The sequence below is a fragment of the Schistocerca piceifrons genome, chromosome 4, assembly GCF_021461385.2.
Source record: "Schistocerca piceifrons isolate TAMUIC-IGC-003096 chromosome 4, iqSchPice1.1, whole genome shotgun sequence".
In the NCBI taxonomy this organism is placed as follows: Eukaryota; Metazoa; Arthropoda; class Insecta; order Orthoptera; family Acrididae; genus Schistocerca; species Schistocerca piceifrons.
Window position 1 is genome coordinate 649994421 of NC_060141.1, and position 19839 is coordinate 650014259.

Sequence of the window (19839 nt, forward strand, 5' to 3'; positions counted from 1 at the left end):
ATATCGAGGCTCCATCTGTCACTAAGATAGTAAAAAATTCCTTTTGAAAGCTATTTTTACTTGTTAAGTACCAATTAATTCCCGTAGAAATTGCAAGAGATCCACAAGTGGTTGCTCTATGTTTACATAAAAATAATGCCATTAAAATTTGTGGCTCTGGGGCACACCTATCCAGATCCCTTTCTAAATTCCACTATTCTGCAGAACTTGTGTACGAGATAGGTAAAATAACGTAACATATTAACAGGTCAATAGAAATGAATGGATGTGCGGCAGCGTATTACCTGGGGTCTCCCAGTCGTGGCACAGAAAACTGGACGTCATGTGGCGTGAGGTTAGTGTGACTAGCATCAAATACCGGCTGGTTCCACAACAATGCTCGAGCAGTTCCTCATTACACGATGATGTGAAGACAACAGCTGGATGACTCGTACGGGGAAGAATCATCGAGAAACTGGAAGAAGGCGATGCTTGATGAGTGTAGACCACGAGCATGGCTTTGCTACACACATTGTTTCACGTGTGTGGGAAGGCTTCCGAACCACATGCACTGCTGTCTGAAAGACAAGAGGTGGCCGCCCACTAGCCACTACAGCCACAGATGACTGTCGTGTTGTGCAACTGGCACGTCAAACGGCGGTTGCAAGTGTAATGACACGACGGGATTGCAAGGCACGCGATCTTACAGCCCACGGAGGCACTGCGTGGGGGTGGCCTCTTTACACGACGACCAGTGCGTTGTGATCCGTTGACAGTCGCACATCAGCGATGGTGTCAAGAGCATAGGGACTTGATCATCGAGAAGTGTCGTCGCACGCTCTTCTCTGATGAGAGGAGATTCACTCTGAGATGTGGTCCGCACCTGCATGTCATCACCGTTATCCTCCAAATGTATGACGCATGCAGGTTTTGACCAGAAATGAAAGTAACAGAAGTGAGCTTTCCAGGTCCCGAAGCAAAGCGTTGGAAGAGTTTTTGGCACGCGGAGGTCGAGGCATGAGCCGTTTATGTCAGCATAGTTTCGCAGCGGCGGTTAGCGTGGCGGACAGAGTGCTGAACAGTAATTTGAGGGTGTTGGGGTCGAGTCCCTCTTGGAAACTTTTTTATATTTTCAAATTTCACGTTATGTACAGTCCAAATAAATAGAAATAATGGTAAATATGTATTTATTAATATTTTTATAAATGCCGTGACGACATTTGGGATTGAAAAAATTTTTCGAGAAAGCGTTTTAGTTACAGCTTCCACGAGGACCCTGAAAATAAATTTCCAAGAAGGGATTGCAACTAAATCGTACATGACTTAGTATTCCGTTAGTCTCATTTTTACCTTCGAGCAGCCCTCGACAGATAATGCAAACTTCCGATGTTTGTTTATCGCATGAGATAAAGAATTTGATCAACAAGTTTCGAAATTGCTCTTATTTCACCGAGACAAAGAAGTCACAACCCAAAATGATTGCATGAAAATAAATTCCATTGTACATCAGCCATTCTCGCCAATATTCAGAGAAATGATGCGTGGTTTACTGCCAAATTGTGCGATGGGAGAGACCTTTTATGAATTAAATCAAATTCTCTTTTCTACAGAAACTTCAAATAAAAATGTAATTGCAAAAATTCTGCCTTTATGACGCCAAGAAAATGGTTAAATAGTAAAAGTATTTCTTTTCCCTTTCCTTTTCATGCCTTTCAAGGAAACATTAGTAAATACAATACACTGAACATAATTTATGTTTATTTGCAGTGTAAATAATCTCACAACTGAAAATAAAGAAGTTCCCGCAAAGGGTCTCAGAAACACTGCCCTCGGATTGCTATTCAGTATTTTTCTTTTCCTTTTGTGTCTTCTTTCTTTCGATCTGTTTCTTCGTCGTTCTCTCTCCAGTTGTTTTTTTCGCATGAAATTCTTCAAATTCAACCGATGGAGGACGAGCAGTCTCTGACTGAACGTGCTCAGCTAATGTGTTGCTGTGCCACCCGATAACATAGTTATTATCTCGCTCGCCTCGCGCCAAGTAGATGCGTATATAGTGGGGCATGTGGTCAGCACACCGCTCTCCCGGCCGGAAGTCAGTTTCCGAGACCGGAGCCGTTACTTCTCAGTCAAGTAGCTCCTCAGTTTGCCTCACAAAGGCTGAGTGCAGCCTGCTTGCCAACAGCGCCCGGCAGACCGGATGGTCACCCATCCAAGTGCTAGCCCAGCCAGACAGCGCTTAACTTCGGTGATCTGACGGGAACCGGTGTTACCACTGCGGCAAGGCCATTGGCGGTACATACTAGTAATTTAGACGAATTCGGTGAGCAGCGATTCTAGACGTAGCCTCATGAAACAAGAGGTGGGAAAACGTACGTAATGACCACAGGAACATTGTAGAACATGTTCATTTTGGTGGTCGAGGTGATATAGGCTGGGGAGCATCTGTTATATAGTACACCCAACGGTCAATGTTATTGTTACGCTACACTCACTCACCTGTGTCTTTTCAGGGGTCAATCCAACCCTGACTTCATTTTTACATCACAATATCGAACAGCGCTCAAGCAAGAGCTCTTGGAACGAAACAATATTCGGCACATTGACTGCGAGCCATGCCGGCTTTGCGGCTGTCATTATTTGTTTAGAGATGTTAACTTTTCGGGGCTGGTGTCAGTCGCCAGGTGGCGCGGCGGTGAGAGGATCGACGGGTGAGCGAGAGTGAGTTTTAGTTGGGAGGTGGAGAGAAGACGGTGCGACTGCCCAAGGAGAGGAGGTAACCCGGTCGGTGAAGAGGTGTTTTGAAAACGCATTGTACAGGCGACAGTTGTTACCGCTGTGCCTTGAGATAGTCGAACCCTATGCATTTTGTTGCACCATTTTGATTGAACCTTTGTTGCTTGGTGTCTAGTAGCGTCGGCATTCTGCCTTACCATCCAAGCCGTGGGGCTTATTGTGTAAAATGTTTTAAAACTGAGTGTTTAGTTTGTTCCAGAAAGTCTGATGGATCTTGAACTGTATGATGTACCAAGTACGCTAACCCTGTGAGGCACTTGTGCGGAGGTTTGAATGTCGGCATCAACCAAGAGTCGATTATCGTAAGGGTAAAATATCATTTGGTGTTTTCTTTTCTGGGGCATCACGTGTGGAAGTGAGCTCAATCGATTACTTAAAATACTTGATACCTGAGTTTGTTTAATTGTTACTTGTAAGCTAAATTTAGGAGTCGGAATTTGTTTTAACTCTTGTACCGTGTTGTTGCTGGGTCAGCACACGCGAATTGTTGGACTATATTTGAGTTATTCTACATCTGTGGCTAGGTGGTGGGTATGGGCTACACCTTCGGGTTCTCGCTTGTTCTTGAATCTGATGTAATTGAACGTTCCGTTGAGACCCTGGTGCACGCAATAACAGGCCTCTGAATGAACCGTTTGAGGGGAAGGAGCACCCGGGAAGTGAAGTCGAACGCATCTACTGTACTTCGCGCATTCGGTCGGGCCGATAAATCGGATCTGAACGGCACAACCTGCTGTGTCCCGTGTTGGCCGCTCTGCAGAACGTTCATGCCTGCACTTGGCAGATGCCGTGAACTGGGAACTATCTGTAAGAGAAGTATCTGATGCAGATTATTGCCTGTGTAGCTGGGAATTTGTATGTAAGGTTATTCTTTCTTGTAAATGAATATATTTGGCAAGGTTTAAAAACTATCTGTAAGTGAGCTTATGATAGCGCTTTGGACGTGCTATGTTTTCTATTTTCTATAAAAAAGGTATTACCTATCTCATTTGAAAAGTTGTTATACATTTGTTAGTAAGTAAAGCAAACTGATGGGCTTTATGTATAAATGTTCTCTGGCTGGAAGTTTATTATTACAAATGTATTTCTTCACTATTCGTTAACACAAAACAGTTATTCACAGTTCATGTGTAAGGTTGCCCTTTTTTTAGGTATTGTCTTTCTCATCTGAAGAGTTGTTATATTTGACTGGGTACTGAAAGCCAACTGATGGGCTCCATGTATATATGTTCTCACTTGAAGTTTATGACAACTAAAGTTTGACCATTTATTATTGACTTTCATAACTATTGTGAAAAATAAGAGGTGAATGCTTCGCTGCCCTAAGGTCCGTTCATTCCGCTTAGTCCTTTGAGCGTTTTACGATTCGCCGAGGTAATACCGGTTTCAGACTGGTCTCATTTACCGAGTTAAATCTCGTTGAGCACGTGTTAGAAGTGTTGGGAAGACGTATTGCAGGGGTGGCCGAGCGGTTCTAGGTGCTACAGTGTGGAACCGCGCGACTGCTACGGTCGCAGGTTCGAATCCTGCCTGGGGCACGGATGTGTGTGATGTCCTTAGGTTAGTTAGGTTTAAGTAGTTCTAAGTCTAGGGGACTGATGACCTCAGCAGTTAAGTCCCATGGTCCTCAGAGCCATTTGAACTATTTTTTTACTCGTCGCATTGGGTATGTCTTTCAATTACGAAGAATTCGCTGATGACCACGCTGTTTAGCACCCGTAAACCTCTCCTTACGAAGAATTCTTCCTATGGGGCAGCTGCAACTGTACAAGTCCATTTCGAAAAATGAAGAAACGCAGGACAGGTGCTTAATCCACAATCTATTAGGAAAACTATTGCAGCTTTTCCGTTTGCGTTCCCGGTCGCGCAGCACGGGGGAACGGTTGTTATGGAATTTTTTTACATTGGATGACGGAACTGTAACTGTTCCAACACCAGTCGTGTGTATGCAATAAAAGATTGTAGATTAAGCAACTGTCCTGCGGTTTCTTCATTTTTCACAATAATACTACATTTCATTTCTGTATTACACAGTAGCAGTAATTTCTGTGTACAAAACAATTTTCTGGAGGAGGGGGAGGGGGAGGAGATGAGTGTTTAACGTCCCGTCGGCAAGGAGGTCATTAGAGACGGAGCACAAGCTCGGACTAGGGAAGGCTTGAGAAGGACAGCGGCCGTGCCCTTTCGAAGAAACCATCCCGGAATTTGCCTTCAGCGATTTAGGGAAATCACGGAAAACCTATGTCAGGATGGCTGACGCGAGTTTGAACCGTCGTCCTCCCGAATGCCCGAATGCGAGTCCAGTGTGCTAATCACTGTGACTCCCTACTCGGTGACACAATTTTCATCGATCTATGTAACTTGACTGCGACACATCATGCGAAAGTTACATTGGTGCCTAAATTTTGCACAACAGTGTAGTACAAAATAATTTAGGTGTGCTTAAGTTGTCGTCGTCAGTGTCGATAATTAGTAGCAAGTGTACCGAGCTTACGAGTTCTGATGCACCCGATGTTTTAATTTCACAGAATGGGCATATGATTAGTGAAACTGAATAGTTAAAATTTCTATGTGTTCAGATAGATAGCAAACTGTCGTGGAAAGCCCATGTTCAGAATCTTGTTCAAAGACTTAGTGCTGCCATTTTTACTATTCGAACAGTACCTGAAGTTAGTGATCGTTGGACACGAAAATTAGTCTACTTTGCTTATTTTCATTCGCTTATGTCGTATGGTATTATATTTTGGGGTAGCTCTTCCCTTTCTAAAAGGATATTTTTGGCTCAGAAACGGGCTGTTCGGGCAATAAGTGGTGTAAGATTGCGAACTTCTTGTCCACCCCTGTTCACTAGTCTGGGTATTTTGAGATTGGCCTCTAACAATATCAACTTATTCCCAAGAATAAGCAGCTTCCACCCAGTTAATACTCGGCAGAAATCCAGTCGGCATTTGGATCGGACTTAATTCTTGTGGAGAAGAGTGTGCAGTATCCTGCTGAATTTATTTTCAATAAGCTACCATAAGAATTCAAAAATCTTAGCACTAATCCACGCGCTTTCAAATCGACACTGAAGAATTTCCTTATCGGTCACTCATTCTATTCTATTGACGAGTTCCTTGACAAATTAAGCTCATTCTTATAATATATTGTTAATTCCATTTACTTAAACTTAAGACATTTTTGGGTTCATAAACATTTTATTTTTATCTTTTATTACTTTTTATGTTATTATTTCGTATACTGGCACGTTCCATGACCTTGGAGATTTGCTCCTAAATTTAGTCCTAAGGAACTTGATGTGTAAATAAAAATAAAATAAAGAAACTACTTCTCATCACGACGTTTTTTTCTGGAACTGTGCAGTACATCTACAGAGGCACCGTGTTCCTGCAACTATCGGTAGTTGTTCGTTGCAGTTGCGTGTCTTGGACACTTATTTTTTCATCCCGCCTTGATCACAGATTATACGTGTTTCACAGGAAGGACTATGACCCATATTGTTCATTTTACATCAATATCTAAATACACACATCAAAGCCGAGCGGTTCTAGGCGCTACAGTCTGGAACCGCGCGACCGCTACGGTCGCAGTTTCGAATCCTGCCTCTGGCATGGGTGTGTGTGATGTCCATAGGTTAGTTAGGTTTAAGTAGTTCTAAGTTCTAGGGGACTGATGACATCAGAAGTTAAGTCCCATAGCGCTCAGAACCATTTGAACCATTTTTTGAACACACATTAAAAAATTTTTTGCATCATCTCGGTCCGAGAGTGCCAGACAAGTACAAAAATTGGAATAGAGATCAACATAAACATCATTTCCGCCCTTTTTATTGCTCATGAAAGCCACACATTGCATGTTGTACCACCATACAGCGAGGTCTTCAGAGGTGGTGGTCCAGATTGCTGTACACACCGGTACATCTAATACCCAGTAGCGCGTCCTCTTGCACTGATGCATGCCTGTATTCGTCGTGGCATACTATCCACAAATTCGTCAAGGCACTGTTGGTACAGATTGTCCCACTCCTCAACGGGGATTAGGCGTAGATCCTCCAGAGTGACTGGTGGTTCACGTCGTTCATAAACAGTCCTCTTCAATCTATCCCAGGTGTGTTCTATAGGGTTCATGTCTAGAGAACATGTTGGCCACTCTAGTCGAGCGAGTCGTTATCCTGAAGGAAATCATTCACAAGACGTGCACGATGGGAGGGGGGGGGGGGGGGCGATCTGTCGTCCGTGATAACGAATGCCTCGCCAGTATGCTGCCGATATGGTTGCACTATCTGTCGGAAGATGGCGTTCACGTATCGTACAGCCGTTACGGCGTCTTCCATGACCACCAGCGGCGTACGTCTGCCCCACATAATGCCACCCCAAAACAGCAGGGAACCTCCACCTTGCTGCACTCGCTGGACAATGTGTCTAAGACGTTCAGCATGACTGGGTTGCCTCCAAACACGTCTCCAGCGATTATCTGGTTGAAGGCATATGCGACTCATCGCTGAAGAGCACGTGACGCCAATCCTGAGCAGTCCATTCGGCATGTTGTTGGGCCCATCTGTATCGCACTGCCTTGTGTCGTGGTTGAAAAGATGGACCTCACCATGGACATCGGGAGTGAAGTTGCGCATCATGCAGCCTATTGCCCACAGTTTGAGTCGTAACACGACGCCCTGTGGCTGCACGAAAAGCGTTATTCGACATAGTAGTGTTCCTGCCAGGGTTCCTCCGAGCCATAATCCCTAGGTAGCCGTCATTCACTCCCGTAGTAGCCCTTCGGAGGCCTGAGTGAGGCATGTCATCGACATTTCCTGTCTCTATGTATCCTATCCCCTCCATGTCCGAACAACATCGCTTTGGTTCACTCCGAGATGCCTGGTGACTTCCCTTGTTGGGAGCCCTCCCTGGCACAAAGTAACAATGCGGACGCGATCGAACCGCAATATTGACCGTCTAGCTCTGAACTACAGACAACACCAGCTGTTTACCTCCTTCCTGGTGGAGTGTCTGAAACTGATCGGTTGTCGGACCCCGCTCCGTCTAATAGGCGCTGTTCATGCATGGTTGTTTGCATCATTGGGCGGGTTTAGTGACATCTCTGAACAGTCAAAGAGGCTATATCTGTGATAAAATATCTACAGTCAACGTCCGTCTTCAGGAGTTCTGGGACCGGGGTGATGCAATTCTTTTTTTGATGTGTGTATATACAAAAAATGTTCAAATGTGTGCGAAATCTTATGGTACTTAACTGCTAAGGTCATCAGTCCCTAAGCTTACACACTACTTAACCTAAATTATTCACATTATTCTCCATTGCATGATGTAATTTTAGATGTTTTACTTCTGATGAAGGTATATTTATATGTACCGAAACCTTGGTCAAGAATTTTAATAAAAAATTTTATCCTGCAACTGTTTTGGCTGTCATCCTTTTAATGTGAAGAATTTTAACAGTTGCTGCTGCAGCCATGTTTAAAATCTTGTAACCTAAATTATCGTAAGGACAAACACACACACCCAAGCCCGAGGGAGGACTCGAACCTCCGCCGGGACCAGCCGCACAGTCGATGATTGCAGCGCCTGAGACCGCTCGGCTAATCACGCGCGGCCGTGTGTATACACCCGACTTGCCTTACGGTGTTGTCGGAGGATTACATTATCATGTTTTCTCTTGCCAGTCCAATTCGCAGATGCGTGGGAACAACGGTTGTCAATACTCTCCTTATCAGTGCCTATTTCCCCGATTATTTTTCCTCGTTATTATTTGGCGAGACATATGTGGAACGAAGTAACGTAGCCCACCTCTTCTCCGAAAGTACATTTCTGCATATGTATCTACAGGGATACTCTGCTATTCACTCTTAAGTGCCTGGCAGAAGTTTCAGCGAATCACCTTAGACTATTTCTATCTTTCCTTATAGTTTATCAAACTTTTTGTCAGAATTTCGAATATCTTGCACCATTTTACATAGTCGAACACTTTTTTTCGGTCGAAGAATACTATGACCATGTCTTGATTTTTCTTCAACTTCGCTTTCAGTATCAAACGCAACGTTAGAACTGCTCTCTGGAACCTTTACCTTTTCTAAAGCTAAACTGATCGTCATCTAATAGATTTCTTTTCCATTCTTCTGTATATTATCCTTGACAGCAGCTTGGACGCATGAGCTATTAAGCTGACTGAGCCATAGTTTTCGCAGTTATCTGTCCTTGCTATCCACGAAATTGTGTGGATGATATTTTTCCAAAGGTCTGAAGGTACTTCTCCACGCCACTTGATTTTACACACCAACGTGAACAGTCGTTTAGCTGCGACTGCTACCAATGTTTTTAACAATTTTGATAGTATGTTATCTGCCCCTTCTGCTTTATTTGCTCTCATGTATTCCACAGAACTTTGAAATTCTAATGTTAATACTGCGTTCCCTATGTCTTACTATCGATTCCTGTCTTACTTATCGACTACAGTTTCTTCTTCTATCAAGTAATCAGAGAAGTCCTCCACCTCAAAGATGTCTTCAGTGTACTCTTTCCACGTAACTGCTCTCTCCTCAGTGTGTAACAGTGGAATTCCCATAGCAATGTTAACGTTACCACCGTTGCTTGTGATTTCACCAAAGGTTGTTTTGATTTTCCTATACGCTGAACCAGTCCTTCCGACGGTCAATTTTTTCGATTTATTCATATCGTTTCTGGAGCCATTTACCCTTGGCTACATTGTGCTTCTTCTTTATTTCATTCTTAAGTGATTTCTATTCCTGTAATTGCGTTTTTTTCCTGGACTTTTTTGTATTTCCTCGTTTCGTCGATCAATTGACGTATTCCCTCGGTTGTCCAATGCTTCCTAGGAGTTTTATTACTTATCTCTGTGGCTGACTGTCCAACATCCGTGACTGCCCTATTTAGAGTTGTCCACTTCTATTCACCTGAACTGCTTAATGTAGTATTCCTTATGGCAGTGTCCATATCCTTAGCGAAATTCAGACGCGTCTCTTCATTCGTCAGTAATACATTATCGCACCTATTTCCACACTGCTTCTCCCGGTTGATTCTCTTAAACATCAGTCTGCTCTTCATCAAAACTAAATTATAATCAGAGTCCATATCTCCTCTTGGGTACGCCTTACAATTCAATATCTGAAATCCGTATCTTTGTACGGCCATGATGTAATCCACCTGAATATTTCTGTGTCTGTGGAGCTTTTCCAATTATACCTCCTCTTCTTGTGATTCTTGAGCAAAATATTCGATATTGGCATCTGAAATTTATTGCAGAGCTCAATTACTCCTTCTCCTCTGCCATTTCTATAGCATAGACCACATTTTTTCGGTAAATTTTCTTTTGTTCATCGCGCTAAAACCGTTCTTCCAGTCCCCCGTGATTATTACCTTTTTATGTCACTTTACATATTGAGTTACATACTTTCCCGATATCTTCATTCTCTGCTTACGACGCCGGCATGTATGTCTGAACTATCGTGGTTAGTATTAGCGTGCTGTTGAGTTTGATGAGAACAACCCTGCCACTGAACTGTTCACGGTAACGTATACCCTGTGGCATTTTTCTTTTCATAACCATTGCTACTCCTGCTTCGCCATTTACTGCTACTCTCTTAATGTTACCTCATATTCGTCTGACAAGAAATCCTTGTGAAACTTCCTGGCAGATTAAAACTGTGTGCCGGACCGAGAATCGAACTCAGGACCTTTGCTTTTCGCGGGCAAGTACTCTACCAACTGAGCTACCCAAGCACGACCCACTCCCCGTCCTACAGCTTTACTTCTGCCAGTACCTCGTCTCCTCGTCTCTCCTCTTCCCATTTTATTTCACTGACCTCCACTATATTCAGATTGAGCTTTTGCACTTCCCATTTCAGATTTGCTAGCTTTGCTACTACGGTCGACCTTCTGATATTCCATACTGCGACTATTTAGTGTTATCCCTTCGTTCATTATTCCAGCTTTCTCTCATGGCCAAGGGGCAGGCCCATGGTGGATATCCGAATCGGCGTTTAGTCCAGAATCTTTTGGTGATGGAGAGATCATCATGGCACTTTTTCAGTTACAGGTAACATATCCTGTGGACACAAATTATATGCTTTTAATTCAGTAGTTTCCATTGCCAGTTGCATCCTCATGCCGTTGATCATTGCTTTTTCTTCCTTCCCCAAGGACAAGAGAGTGCCCTTCTACGCGGACCTCCCCCTTCTTCGACAAGGCTGTTGGCATATCGAGGGTGACTTTTTATACCGCAAATTTACGGCCGTCATTTTTGGCTACATTTTTTCAGATTTTATGCAGTGATAGGGTTCTGATCCGAGACCAGAGCGTTTTGATTAGTAGTCAGACACGCTGCCCGTAAGCCACGGAGAACCTTAACAGGATGTAAAGCACCTGGAAGGGAAAGTGAAGAAAGACAGAAATTATCTGTAAATTTTAGGCTTTAGCTAAGATTGTGGTAATGACGAATAATGCCTGGCGATCAATTGACACACAGCTTCATCTGAATTGTGTCGCCCTACCTTTATTCGTTATCACTCACGAAATTTTGCAAAGTATCGAATTGTACTAGAGGAGCCTGAATCAGAATACAAAGGTAATTAATGTTAAATATTTGTAAAACACAGAGTAAAGGAATTTTTCATATGTTCTTCTTTCAACTAACGTTGAATACCAGGTTTTAAGGTACGCTGTAGGAGACGTCAGCATAGCCGAATCCCCCCTTTTGTGACGCCGTAAGGCAGGGAAGCTACGCAGGGAAAGCTACCGGCAACACGAGAAGTCGGCCGCTCCGGCGTGGTGCCCACCTGTTGCCTCCTGCGATGTAATCAGACGATAAGCGGTCAGGTTAACGTCTTCATTTCAGCTATCGACTTGGAATGAAGATTTAATAGGTCCCTTTTAGCTGATCCATGAATAACATGTATCTCTGCTTAAAAGTATTTGAATGGTTATATCCAGAACCTGATTCATGATTCACAAATGCTCTAATCGTCATTGCTAAATTTATGGTTCAAATGGTTCAAATGGCTCTGAGCACTATGGGACTTAACAATTGTGGTCATCAGTCCGCTAGAACTTAGAACTCCTTAAATCCAACTAACCTAAGGACATCACACACATCCATGCCCGAGGCAGGATTCGAACCTGCGACCGTAGCAGTCACGCGGTTCCTGACTGAGCGCCTAGAACCGCTAGACCACCGCAGCCGGCGCTAAATTTATGAAGTTGCTTATATTATCTAACTGAATTTTAGTATAATGTAAGGAAAAGGGCTGAATTTTATTTTATATTTTAATATATAACCATTGCAGAGAAAATTGCTGCGAATGGAGCATGTTGTTTCAAGAAAACCTCGGGACAACGGGGTGCTCTATAAAATGCGTACAGAGCGGCATATGACAGCAACGAAAGAGCACAGAGAAAGCCTCGGATATTCGTTACCGCCAAGAAACGAAGCTGGTGTAGCTCGACCTACTATCAAAGTGATATACCGGAGCCTCAAGAATCTTCCTTCAATTTTACCATGTCGATGTACGAATCAACACAAGCTATTGTTGAAATTCTGAGTTATGAATATCCAGATGTACCAAACTAAAACTCTAAAAATTCGGTCCTCATAAAATTTCTATCTTAATTTCACTCCATATGGCAACTCCTTTATTTCTTCGAACCACGTGCCTCCTTCCTCCTACCAGGAAATCCTCCTCTGAGGAAACGCCTCCACAACTAAGTACGTCACTGACATTATAGGCTTTTAAAGAGGAATCACCATCGTAAAATCGAGAAATATTACAAACGCAACCCCAAAATTTGAAAGCATGTAGGCTTTATGTAATTTCTCCTGGCCATTCTTTTTTATTCAGATAATCCAACGAATCATTCTCAATGACTGTCCAGCCTGAAAAAAGAGTCATTCTGGGTATGTGTCCAGAAATAACAGAATTCTGATAAAGACCGTATGTTGGCAGGATTCCTTGTATTGTTGCTTGCCTGTTGGGCTAAAATATGATTCATAGTACAGCTGATGTACATAAGTAATCATAATTATTTTATTAAATCTGACTAGCGGCATTACTGATCATTATTTTCAGATTACACCTCCACATACTGATGAGGGCATAGGATAAATCCATTTAAAGGAAAGCTGCTCGCACTCACTTGCAAGATTGTAGCACATATTGTAGCTTATACAACGATCTCCAGGCAAAGGATTGCAGGAAACCTGTCCATCCTGATTTCCAATTGCAGTGCCAAGTCCTACACTGTCTCATCTCCTACGCTACAGTTCACCCAATTAATACAGTCATAATTTATTGCTGATGAGTCTTCCGAGCTGTAAGGCCACGGTCAAAGAAACTTTTCGGTTCCTGATGTTTCGTCCAGAACTGCACTGGACGTCTTCGAGGGTGCTCCTGGCGACGTTAAGTCTTGCCGACGGACGAATCGGACGTCGTAGAGCGACATAAATACTGTGTAAAGTGGCGTGGTAGAGTTTACATATGATCAGCACAGATAATCTTTGTCGGAGATAAGAAGTTATCTATTCTGCAGAGCCACTGACCATGTATTACTGAGTTTCATTGCTTCTTCTTTTCTGTTAAAATTTTCACTGTTGTTGTTGTGGTCTTCAGTCCTGAGACTGGTTTGATGCAGCTCTCCATGCTACTCTATCCTGTGCAAGCTTTTTCATCTCCCAGTACCTACTGCAACCTACATCCTTCTGAATCTGCTTAGTGTATTCATCTCTTGGTCTCCCTCTACGATTTTTACCCTCCACGCTGCCCTCCAATACTAAATTGGTGATCCCTTGATGCCTCAGAACATGTCCTACCAACCGATCCCTTCTTCTGGTCAAGTTGTGCCACAAACTTCTCTTCTCCCCAATCCTATTCAATACTTCCTCATTAGTTATGTGATCTACCCATCTAATCTTCAGCATTCTTCTGTAGCACCACATTTCGAAAGCTTCTATTCTCTTCTTGTCCAAACTATTTATCGTCCATGTTTCACTTCCATACATGGCTACACTCCATACGAATACTTCCAGAAATGACTTCCTGACACTTAAATCTATACTGGATGTTAACAAATTTCTCTTCTTCAGAAACGCTTTCCTTGCCATTGCCAGCCTACATTTTATATCCTCTCTACTTCGACCATCATCAGTTATTTTGCTCCCCAAATAGCAAAACTCCTTTACTACTTTAAGTGCCTCATTTCCTAATCTAATTCCCTCAGCATCACCCGACTTAATTAGACTACATTCCATTATCCTTGTTTTGCTTTTGTTGATGTTCATCTTATATCCTCCTTTCAAGACACTGTCCATTCCATTCAACTGCTCTTCCAAGTCCTTTGCTGTGTCTGACAGAATTACAATGTCATCGGCGAACCTCAAAGTTTTTATTTCTTCTCCATGAATTTTAATACCTACTCCGAATTTTTCTTTTGTTTCCTTTACTGCTTGCTCAATATACACATTGAACAACATCGGGGAGAGGCTACAACTCTGTCTTACTCCCTTCCCAACCACTGCTTCCCTTTCATGTCCCTCGACTCTTATAACTGCCATCTGGTTTCTGTACAAATTGTAAATAGCCTTTCGCTCCCTGTATTTTACCCCTGCCACCTTTAGAATTTGAAAGAGAGTATTCCAGTCAACATTGTCAAAAGCTTTCTCTAAGTCTACAAATGCTAGAAACGTAGGTTTGCCTTTCCTTAATCTTTCTTCTAAGATAAGTCGTAAGGTCAGTATTGCCTCACGTGTTCCAGTGTTTCTACGGAATCCAAACTGATCTTCCCCGAGGTTGGCTTCTACTAGTTTTTCCATTCGTCTGTAAAGAATTCGTGTTAGTATTTTGCAGCTGTGACTTATTAAACTGATAGTTCGGTAATTTTCACATCTGTCAACACCTGCTTTCTTTGGGATTGGAATTATTATATTCTTCTTGAAGTCTGAGGGTATTTCGCCTGTTTCATACATCTTGCTCACCAGATGGTAGAGTTTTGTCAGGACTGGCTCTCCCACGGCCGTCAGTAGTTGCAATGGAATATTGTCTACTCCGGGGGCCTTGTTTCGACTCAGGTCTTTCAGTGCTCTGTCAAACTCTTCACGCAGTATCATATCTCCCCTTTCATCTTCATCTACATCCTCTTCCATTTCCATAATATTGTCCTCAAGTACATCGCCCTTGTATAGACCCTCTATATACTCCTTCCACCTTTCTGCTTTCCCTTCTTTGCTTAGAACTGGGTTTCCATCTGAGGTCTTGATATTCATACAAGTCGTTCTCTTATCTCCAAAGGTCTCTTTAATTTTCCTGTAGGCGGTATCTGTCTTACCTCTAGTGAGATAGGCCTCTACATCCTTACATTTGTCCTCTAGCCATCCCTGCTTAGCCATTTTGCACTTCCTGTCGATCTCATTTTTGAGACGTTTGTATTCCTTTTTGCCTGTTTCACTTACTGCAATTTTATATTTTCTCCTTTCATCAATTAAATTCAATATTTCTTCTGTTACCCAAGGATTTCTACTAGCCCTCGTCTTTTTACCTACTTGATCCTCTGCTGCCTTCACTACTTCATCCCTCAAAGCTACCCATTCTTCTTCTACTGTATTTATTTCCCCCATTCCTGTCAATTGCTCCCTTATGCTCTCCCTGAATCTCTGTACAACCTCTGGTTCTTTTAGTTTATCCAGGTCCCATCTCCCTAAATTCCCACCTTTTTGCGGTTTCTTCAGTTTTAATCTACAGGTCATAACCAATAGATTGTGGTCAGAGTCCACATCTGCCCCTGGAAATGTCTTACAATTTAAAACCTGGTTCCTAAATCTCTGTCTTACCATTATATAATCTATCTGATACCTTTTAGTATCGCCAGGGTTCTTCCATGTATACAACCTTCTTTCATGATTCTTAAACCAAGTGTTAGTTATGATTATGTTGTGCTGTGTGCAAAATTCGACCAGGCGGCTTCCTCTTTCATTTCTGTCCCCCAATCCATATTCACCTACTATGTTTGCTTCTCTCCCTTTTCCTACACTCGAATTCCAGTCACCCATGACTATTAAATTTTCGTCTCCCTTCACAATCTGAATAATTTCTTTTATTTCATCATACATTTCTTCAATTTCTTCGTCATCTGCAAAGCTAGTTGGCATGTAAACTTGTACTACTGTAGTAGGCGTGGGCTTCGTATCTATCTTGGCCACAATAATGCGTTCACTATGCTGTTTGTAGTAGCTTACCCGCATTCCTATTTTCCTATTCATTATTAAACCTACTCCTGCATTACCCCTATTTGATTTTGTGTTTATAACCGTGTAGTCACCTGACCAGAAGTCTTGTTCCTCCTGCCACCGAACTTCACTAATTCCCACTATATCTAACTTCAACCTATCCATTTCCCTTTTTAAATTTTCTAACCTACCTGCCCGATTAAGGGATCTGACATTCCACGCTCCGATCCGTAGAACGCCACTTTTCTTTCTCCTGATAACGACATCCTCTTGAGTAGTCCCCGCCCGGAGATCTGAATGGGGGACTATTTTACCTCCGGAATATTTTACCCAAGAGGACGCCATCATCATGTAATCATACAGTAAAGCTGCATGCCCTCGGGAAAAATTACGGCTGTAGTTTCCCCTTGCTTTCAGCCGTTCGCAGTACCAGCACAGCAAGGCCGTTTTGGTTATTGTTACAAGGCCAGATCAGTCAATCATCCAGACTGTTGCCCTTGCAACTACTGAAAAGGCTGCTGCCCCTCTTCAGGAACCACACGTTTGTCTGGCCTCTCAACAGATACCCCTCCGTTGTGGTTGCACCTACGGTACGGCTATCTGTATCGCTGAGGCACGCAAGCCTCCCCACCAACGGCAAGGTCCATGGTTCATGGGGGGGGGGGGGGGGGGGGGGGGGGGGGAAATTTTCACTATGCTTACATATTTCGGTGCCTTTTCTATACAGCTGTCATAGTAGATGAAATCTTCATTTCATGATAGCCTGACTGAAGAGCATGTTGTGCAATAGCTGATTTTTATGTTTTTCCTCGTCAGCAAAGACTTTTACAGATCTCAATGCACGACAGCGTCGTCAGGAGCAACTCTGAAGAGTTTCAGCAGCTTTGGACAAAACTTCAAGAACGAAAAGTTTCTTTGACCACGGCCATACAGCTCGAAAGACTCATTATCAGTTTTGACATCCAGTCATGAAACCCTTCGTTGTATAATCATACTTTCTACCATTTAGTTCAAACGTTTTTCAGTACTGTCACCATAACCAGGATATTTACTGTTGTAATGGTTAAGCTTCCTTGCAACAAGTGTTTTCAGAAAATACCAGGCAGATCATTTGCCGGACCGTTTTAGAAATTGGGACTCGAATGCGGAACTTCATCTTTCGAGAACAAAGCTCTTACGGCAGAGGTATCGGGGAAATACGACCCATAACAACTCTTGTAGTTTAACTTCCACCGGCACCTGTTTAAGTCTCCATAGGTTTGCTGGATAACTTCCGTGACGTTTGGAATGTATTAGTGAGGTACTGTCAGAAGTTAATCTTTCAGTGTGTGTGTGTGTGTGTGTGTGTGTGTGTGTGTGTGTGGTTTGGGTGCATAGGTGGGAAGGTGTGGTCATACCTCAGCCAGTTAGAGTTTTCGCCGCGTAAAACAAGTTTCGGGATCTGACTCACGGTTCCGCAAACACGGCGAAGTCCGAGGTATTGAAAAACAGGATGCCGTCACCCAAATTTTGGTTTCGGATTATTTGCCTACATCACTTAAAACATGACATGCCTGGTCAAGTCAGAAATATTTTAAGATTTCAACATGCACTTGAAAATGGGTAGAAAGCCGCAATCACGATTGTGTAAAATAATTGAACAGCTAACATTCAAATGGCGGAAGTGTTTTTCAAAAGCCGGCCGCGGTGGCCGTGCGGTTCTGGCGCTGCAGTCCGGAACCGCGAGGCTGCTGCGTTCGCAGGTTCGAATCCTGCCTCGGGCATGGGTGTGTGTGATGTCCTTTGGTTAGTTAGGTTTAAGTAGTTCTAAGTTCTAGGGGACTTATGACCTAAGATGTTGAGTCCCATAGTGCTCAGAGCCATCTGAACCATCTGTTTTTCAAAAATTCTGTATAACTGTAGCTCCCACAAAGGAAAGATTATTAAATGCTGGGGTGGTTTTCTGAAAAGGCTTTGGCCGTTGCCCTGCCCCTTGCCTGCCAAATTCGATCTATGTTGCATGCTGAAAGATTTCGTAGTCGGCCGGGAGTTTAACTTTTATTTAGCCGTTTCCATTTGGCAAATGGAGCACCTGAATTACTGAATAGAACTGGCTGCATTCATATCTCTGCGCTCCTCAGCTCTGTCAGTTCTCTCCGGCCGCCACACGCAAAGCTGAAGCGATCATCTGCCTCACAATTACAGCCACAAGCCTTCTTAGGAGTAGATATAGATATCCTCTGATGTTCAGGACACCGCAATAATTAGCACACGTCACCCTCTTCATCTTTCAAATTCCGTATCACATAGAGCCTCAGAGACGCCTTTCGGATCGTATGCTGCTGAGGTAGCTCTTTTCTTGTGACTTGTTCTTTTATGAGAAGGGAAGTGCTTCCTGATTAGTTTGCTCTTCGAAGAACTGTAGGCCATCTTCGCGAGAAGGCATTCCGGATGCCACGTCACATATTCTTCCGAATTAAAGATGTATTTAGTGCAAGATTGTCTCATATCCGTACCTACGTCTACATTCATGCTCCACAGGCCATCGTATGGTGCGTGGTGGAGGGTAACCTGTACCACTACTAGCCATTTGATTTTCTGTTCTATTCGCAAGTTGAGTGAGGGAAAAACGGATGTCTACATGCATCCATGCCGCGCGGTTTGAGACGCCAAATCACGGATTGCGCGGTCCCTCCCTCCGGAGGTTCGAGTTCTCCCTCGGGCATGGATGCGTGTGTTATTCTTAGCAGAAGTTAGTTTAATTTAGTTTAATTAATATGTAAACCTAGGTAACGACGACTTCAGCGGTTAGGTCCCTTAGAACGTCACACACATTTGAACATTTTATGCCTCTTTAAAAGCCATAATCTTTATAATCTTAACTTCATCGTTCTCATGCGAAATATACTATGGCGGCAATAGAATCGTTGTGCGGTCAGCCTCAAATAACGGTTCTGCAAATTTTGTCTGTATTGTTCGTCGAAATGGACGTCACATTCCATCCTTTGATTACCATTTGAATTCCTGAAGCATGTCAGTAACAATTGCGTGTTGTTCGAACCTACCGGTAACAAATCTAGCAGCCCGCTGAATTGCTTCGATGTCTTCCTTTAATCCGACCTGGTGCGGACCCCAAACTCTCGAACAGTGTTCAACAATGGGTGGCACTAGTGTCCTATATACGATATCCTTTACATATGAAACACTTTCTCTCAAAATTCTCCCAATAAACCTAAATCGACAATTCACCTTCTCAACTACTTCCATGCTCATTCCATTTCTTATTGCTTACCAACGTTATGCCTAGATATTTAATCGAGTGTGTCAATCAGCACGCCACTAATGCCGTATTAGAGTATTGTGGGCTTTTTTTCTTACTCATCTGCATTACCTTACATTTTCCTACTCTGAGAGCTAGCCACCATTCATCATACTAACTAGAATTTTGGTCTAAGTCATCTTTTATCCACATGCAGTCACTCAATTACATTTTCCCATACACCATAGCATCGTCGGCAAACAGTCGCAGAGAGCTGCTTAAACTTTCCGTCAGATCATTTATGTTTATAGAAAATAATAGCGGTACTATCACGTTTTCTTGGGGCATTCCTGACGATACCCTTGTCTTTGCTGAACCTCGCCGCCGAGGATGACTTACTGGGTTCTGTTACTGAAACATTCTTCAAGAAGCTCACATACTTTGGGACCTATTCCGTATGCTTTTACATTCGTTATCAGTCGGAATTGCGTTACCGTGTCAAAAACTGTACGGAAATCTAAGAATATTGAAACCGCCTGTTGCTCTTCATCTGTGATTCGCAGGATCTCAGGTGACAAGAGGCCAAG

General features: G+C 43.1%; 1 pseudogene; it reads right to left on the bottom strand.

Moving 5' to 3' along the window:
• Positions 1-2152: 2152 nt before the first annotated feature.
• On the bottom strand, positions 2153-2270 carry LOC124796831 (annotated as a pseudogene).
• Between the last annotated feature and the right edge of the window lie 17569 nt (positions 2271-19839).